This window comes from Ascaphus truei, chromosome 18 (assembly GCF_040206685.1).
Source record: "Ascaphus truei isolate aAscTru1 chromosome 18, aAscTru1.hap1, whole genome shotgun sequence".
In the NCBI taxonomy this organism is placed as follows: domain Eukaryota; kingdom Metazoa; phylum Chordata; class Amphibia; order Anura; family Ascaphidae; genus Ascaphus; species Ascaphus truei.
In genome coordinates, this window is record NC_134500.1 from 1,119,298 (window position 1) to 1,126,797 (window position 7,500).

The following is a 7,500-nucleotide window of genomic DNA, read 5'->3' on the forward strand; positions in this document are numbered from 1 at the left end:
ATCCCCAGCACCACCACATCAGCACACCGGTATCCCATGCCCCCCCAGCACACTGGCATTCTCGGCTCCCCGCCATTCCCAGCCCCCATCAACACCATCAGCACCCACACATCGCCACCTTTGCACCTCCCCCATCGGCACACCCACATCCGCACCCCCACATCCGCACCCCCACATCAGCACCAAACCCTCCAAAATCAGCACACCGATACAATCACCATCAGTACAGCCACAGCAGCACTACCACCGCACATGGGCCGCGTGGACCACTCCCCACCCAAATGCCACACCCACACCACAAACATCCCGGGCAACGCCGGGGCTCTCAGCTAGTACTATATATTCTACGAATGGCTTATACCTAAATAGAACGTGAGAGGAGCAGCAATTCCAAAGCTGCGTGCGCGTGCGCACTGCGGCGTTACTGGCTCCTTCACAAGTTGACGGCATTTCCAGTTGCTGCTGAACATTCATCCATGTTTCTCCAACAAGAAAACTCCTTGATAACTTCCATTTCAAATATTTGATTAGGAAAAGCTGACAATTTGTGACGATATGTTGTTGGAGCCCACAAAGTGAGAGTGCGTTTTTTAAGACTATTTAGAGGAGGGTTTTTTGGGGGGAAGCCAGATATAGTTCCTGTATATTCTTTAATTTTCAGGGTCATCCTAGGTCTGTTGAGTGAATTTAGGTCACACCTGTTATCATTTTTGGTTCAATTACATTCCACCATTCCATGTGAACACTCCTGAAAAATAGACAAGATAACACAACATAGAAGAGTTTGAACTGTGAGCTGCTAGTTAGCAAATCAGACAGGTGTGGTCTGGTCATTATACTGTGGCTAACTCTAACCTGTCTGATATTGCAGTGTCTAACCTGTCTGATATTGCAGTGTCTAACTCTAACCTGTCTGATATTGCAGTGTCTAACTCTAACCTGTCTGATATTGCAGTGTCTATCTCTAACCTGTCTGATATTGCAGTGTCTAACCTGTCTGATATTGCAGTCTAACTCTAACCTGTCTGATATTGCAGTCTAACTCTAACCTGTCTGATATTGCAGTGTCTAACTCTAACCTGTCTGATATTGCAGTGTCTAACTCTAACCTGTCTGAAAGTGTAGTGTCTAACTCTAATCTGTCTGATATTGCAGTGTCTAACCTGTCTGATATTGCAGTGTCTAACTCTAACCTGTCTGATATTGCAGTCTAACTCTAACCTGTCTGATATTGCAGTGTCTAACTCTAACCTGTCTGATAGTGCAGTGTCTAACTCTAACCTGTCTGATATTGCAGTGTCTAACTCTAACCTGTCTGATATTGCAGTGTCTATCTCTAACCTGTCTGATATTGCAGTGTCTAACCTGTCTGATATTGCAGTCTAACTCTAACCTGTCTGATATTGCAGTCTAACTCTAACCTGTCTGATAGTGCAGTGTCTAACTCTAACCTGTCTGATATTGCAGTGTCTAACTCTAACCTGTCTGATATTGCAGTGTCTAACTCTAACCTGTCTGATAGTGCAGTGTCTAACTCTAATCTGTCTGATATTGCAGTGTCTAACCTGTCTGATATTGCAGTGTCTAACTCTAACCTGTCTGATATTGCAGTCTAACTCTAACCTGTCTGATATTGCAGTGTCTAACTCTAACCTGTCTGATAGTGCAGTGTCTTACTCTAACTTGTCTGATATTGCAGTGTCTAACTCTAACCTGTCTGATATTGCAGTGTCTATCTCTAACCTGTCTGATATTGCAGTGTCTAACCTGTCTGATATTGCAGTCTAACTCTAACCTGTCTGATATTGCAGTCTAACTCTAACCTGTCTGATATTGCAGTGTCTAACTCTAACCTGTCTGATATTGCAGTGTCTAACTCTAACCTGTCTGATATTGCAGTGTCTAACTCTAACCTGTCTGATATTGCAGTGTCTAACTCTAACCTGTCTGATATTGCAGTGTCTAACTCTAACCTGTCTGAAAGTGTAGTGTCTAACTCTAATCTGTCTGATATTGCAGTGTCTAACCTGTCTGATATTGCAGTCTAACTCTAACCTGTCTGATATTGCAGTGTCTAACTCTAACCTGTCTGATATTGCAGTGTCTAACTCTAACCTGTCTGATATTGCAGTCTAACTCTAACCTGTCTGATATTGCAGTGTCTAACTCTAACCTGTCTGATATTGCAGTCTAACTCTAACCTGTCTGATATTGCAGTGTCTAACTCTAACCTGTCTGATAGTGCAGTGTCTAACTCTAACCTGTCTGATATTGCAGTGTCTAACTCTAACCTGTCTGATAGTGCAGTGTCTAACTCTAACCTGTCTGATATTGCAGTGTCTAACTCTAACCTGTCTGATAGTGCAGTGTCCAACTCTAACCTGTCTGATATTGCAGTGTCTAACTCTAACCTGTCTGATATTGCAGTGTCTAACTCTAACCTGTCTGATATTGCAGTGTCTAAACCCTTATTAAATGTTTTGCAGCTAAAAAAGCTTGAATTCATATATCTACGTTGCTGGCTATAAGTTAAAAAAACAAATGTCATATCCTTTGTTTTATTCATTACTATGTCACTAGTTACTTTCCTCTGGTTTTGACCGGCATGCCCAGCTTCAAGATTTAAGATTGCCCTGTGTTCAGCAATATATATTGTCCTTGTTAGGTGCATTAATGTCGCCCCCCACTCGCTTGTCCATGAGATGTCCGTGAATACATCTGTCATTTGCATCCTTTTCCTAAAGTCTGATAACGTGTTTGATGGTAAATCCTGCCCACACAGCCAGGCACAGATGTCTAACTCCATTAACCTTCAATATCTGTTGATTTTAATCTTTTTTCGTGTAAGAAGAGACTACATTGGAAAAGATACTCATTACTCATGCAGGTAATACACGTGGAAATCACGTTATTCTGGCTGAGCACCAAATACAGGAAAAGTCATTAAGAGCTCAAATATTTTATTTTAACTTCATGAGTTACCATCTATCATGTGTCTGCTGTTGTCTATTCTGTGGGACTATCCATAACGAGGAAATATACAGACAGGCCGTGCTCATTCTATTAGTGATTGTGATTGGTAACTAAAACATTGAGTTGAAGATTGAACTGCGCCCTCTAAATTATATGCTGTATTGTTTATATATTGTTAATTTGGGCAATTATGACAATGTTGTAAACATGTATGTACGTATGTAAGTATTTCTTTATTTGTAAAGTGCCATCCATGTACATAGCGCTTTAGATAGATTAGTAATATACGTGGTAAAATAATGAGACATAATCTAAATAAGCGCTTCAGACATAACAGTAACATTAGGCGTCCCTGAGATCTTAGAATGTGTTATCTTTAGTGCTCTACACCTCTTAAAACATGTCTTAAAAAAAATAAGATTGGACGTATGCTGTGGGTAATGTGACATGATACAGAGAGAAAAAACATATCTGCAACTCCCTGAAATCACTAAAAAAAAAAAGTATGTGTGCTGGAGGCCCTGTATATATCCCCGAAATCAGTAAAAAAAAAGTATGTGTGCTGGGGGCCCTGTATATATCCCCGAAATCAGTAAAAAAAAAAGTATGTGTGCTGGGGGCCCTGTATATATCCCCGAAATCAGTAAAAAAAAAGTATGTGTGCTGGGGGCCCTGTATATATCCCCGAAATCAGTAAAAAAAAAAGTATGTGTGCTAGGGGCCCTGTATATATCCCCGAAATCAGTAAAAAAGTATGTGTGCTGGGGGCCCTATATATATCCCCGAAATCAGTAAAAAAAAAAAGTATGTGTGCTGGGGGCCCTGTATATATCCCCGAAATCAGTAAAAAAAAAAAAAAGTATGTGTGCTGGGGGCCCTGTATATATCCCCGAAATCAGTAAAAAAGTATGTGTGCTGGGGGCCCTGTATATATCCCCGAAATCACTAAAAAAAAGTATGTGTGCTGGGGGCCCTGTATATATCCCCGAAATCAGTAAAAAAAAAGTATGTGTGCTGGGGGCCCTGTATATATCCCCGAAATCAGTAAAAAAAAAAAAGTATGTGTGCTGGGGGCCCTGTATATATCCCCGAAATCTGTAAAAAAAAAGTATGTGTGCTGGGGTCCCTGTATATATCCCCGAAATCAGTAAAAAAAAAAAAGTATGTGTGCTGGGGGCCCTGTATATATCCCCGAAATCAGTAAAAAAAAGTATGTGTGCTGGGGGCCCTGTATATATCCCCGAAATCAGTAAAAAAAAAGTATGTGTGCTGGGGGCCCTATATATATCCCCGAAATCAGTAAAAAAAAAAAAGTATGTGTGCTGGGGGCCCTATATATATCCCTGAAATCAGTAAAAAAAAAAAGTATGTGTGCTGGGGGCCCTGTATATATCCCCGAAATCAGTAAAAAAAAAAGTATGTGTGCTGGGGGCCCTGTATATATCCCCGAAATCAGTAAAACAAAAAGTATGTGTGCTGGGGGCCCTGTATATATCCCCGAAATCAGTAAAAAAAAAAGTATGTGTGCTGGGGGCCCTATATATATTAACTGAAATCAGTGTTCAAATCCACAGAAAACAACTATCATCTTTCAATCCCAAATAGGACAGGGCAGGCACTGTACTGCCAGGATAACAGTTATCCTCTTGCTTTGGTTCTGTACCATCATAACAAAATAAACAGAGTGTGTCATGCTGCCAACATGTCCACAGCTCAGTCAGACAATATATAGATAACAATCCAAGCATCGATAGGGTAGGATGTTCCAGGGGTTTGGGAAACACAGGTATATGATTTTATTAATTCTTACCTTATCCTCCACCCTTCCCCATATACCACACAGACAAACACTCTGCTTCCATGATAAAACATATGTACTTAACGATTTGGTATGTATCTGTGAGTTGATTAGGCAGACCCCTCCCTTAATTGTTATTCAAGTGACCATGTTTTAGAGTATTTAAGACAAGCTATATTGGCTGTGAGCCCCATCTTAAAGTGTCATATTTAAGTGTTGGGCAGAGTTAACATTGGAGTTGAAATTGGAGGTGAAGATTGAGGAAGATCTGGACTCCACACAACAACTTTGCAACTGTGAGAATTTACTTTGTAACCGCTGTGATTATTTGTACTCTTCCTATCCCCCAGTACCTGTGAAGTCTCTCCTCCTGCATCTCACTATGCCCTCCCTATTGCCTTTTTTGTTTACTGTTTCCTCACTCCTTTGTGAATGTCTCTGTTCTCTCCAACTTCCCCACTCCCCACTGCGCCATTATTTATACACCTCTCTCCCAACAAATTATTTACCCTTCAATAAAAAACACCCACACAAATCCTCTATTCACACCCTATATCTACTCCTTCGTGCTGCTGGGGATCTCCCTGAAACCTGACATACACACCTGCTCTCATTCATGCCTCACTGCCATCTCCTCCCATGCAAATGGTGTCAACCTTTTCATTTAATACTGACTAACCTTAAAAACCTACCAACCATTGTGGCCAAGCACTGCCATCTACAGCCCTTATTCCCTCACCTGTTGTCTCTGTAAGTTCCCCTCAAACCTTAGATTGTAAGCTCTTTGGGGCAGGGATTTCCTTTCCTATTGTCTGATTTTGCTGCACTTATTGTATTATAATTCCGTGTACTGTATTGTTTGTGAAGCGCTGAGTACACTTTTGGCGCTATATAAAGACATACAATACTTAAACCCTTGCTCATTCCTCACTGTGCGGTATACGTGTGTGTGTGTGTGTGTGTGTGTGTGTGTGTGTGTGTGTGTGTGTGTGTGTGTGTGTGTGTGTATATATATATATATATATATATATATATATATATAGATCCCCTGATGAAATCCGCTGAGACGGATGAAACGCGTAGGGTCACTTGGTACAGGAACTACGGTGGCCGAACAGCCCAGACGCCAGAGCAAAGACGTCAGTCCAGGAGTATCCTGCAGCACGATCGGTGGAAGTTTGTGTGCAGCCACAACTAGCTATTATTCCATCCGAGGTGACGGAGAGAGGTTAGAACGGCAGCACATCTAACAGCAAAGCTGATTTACAGCGGACACATCCGTATGCAGACGGAGGACAGCTGTGAGATTTGGACGTCAGAGTGGTGCATGGGCTAGTCCCATAAATTGCTTATTTTTAACTAACAAAGTGCGAGTTGGCAATCGTCTGTTCATGGCAAATTAAAACCCTTTATATTTGATTTTACACAAGGATCGGGCGCTTTTTCTTTCTTCTTTTTTTCTAATATATATATATATATATATATATATATATATATATATATATATATACTTCCTTCTGGGACAGCATGCTTTAGCTTTCCAGCAGGAGATAGGTTAAGTAATTACCCTGTTACGGGTTGCCTAGCAATGGACTGGCTATAAGAGGGCAGGACTTGATTCCACACATCATCAGCCCTTTGAGAAAGTCGCCCGTTGGTGACGAAATGCGTCAGGGAAACTGACAGCGCAATTACGTCACGACGACGCTGCGCACGCGCACGAGGCCAAACCAAGCGTGGATACATTACAAGCGGCCATTGGAAGTGGAGAGCTGATTTCGGGACAGCATACAGATGGCAAACGGAGTCCCTGGTACCTGGTTCATGGTGATTTCGTTTGGCAGTCCTGGAGGAGTCCACAAAGACGTTATCCTGCTACAGAACCGGATGGTGGTGATATTAATTCACAAACTGCCTTTTATATATTTTAATCTTGTGAGTGCGTTTCCAATCCCCCCCCCCCCCCCCCACCCTCCTTCCCCTTTTTTTACAATAAACATACAGTGTTATGCTATGGGGCGTGCGCGCTCTCTCTCTTTTTCTGTTTTTATATATATATATATGCAATACAATACCGTGGTTAGACAAAATCAAAGGCAGCACTCCAAATGGTAGTCAAAAAAAAATATTGTGGTTAACAAGACACCATACCGAAGTTTCGGTCCGCAAGCAGGACCTTTCTCAAGGTGATATATACCTGTTGTGGTTCTGGTGCCACTTGTACCTTCGCTACTACTTGGATCTGATTATTGAAACCGTTCAATATCTCAGTGTCAGCCCACAGAAGTATTTGTTACCTTCTCTCCTGCAGCCCACAGAAGTATTTGTTACCTTCTCTCATGCAGCCCACAGAAGTATTTGTTACCTTCTCTCATGCAGCCCACAGAAGTATTTGTTACCTTCTCTCATGAAGCCCACAGAAGTATTTGTTACCTTCTCTCCTGCAGCCCACAGAAGTATTTGTTACCTTCTCTCCTGCAGCCCACAGAAGTATTTGTTACCTTCTCTCATGCAGCCCACAGAAGTATTTGTTACCTTCTCTCATGCAGCCCACAGAAGTATTTGTTACCTTCTCTCATGCAGCCCACAGAAGTATTTGTTACCTTCTCTCATGAAGCCCACAGAAGTATTTGTTACCTTCTCTCATGAAGCCCACAGAAGTATTTGTTACCTTCTCTCATGAAGCCCACAGAAGTATTTGTTACCTTCTCTCATGCAGCCCACAGAAG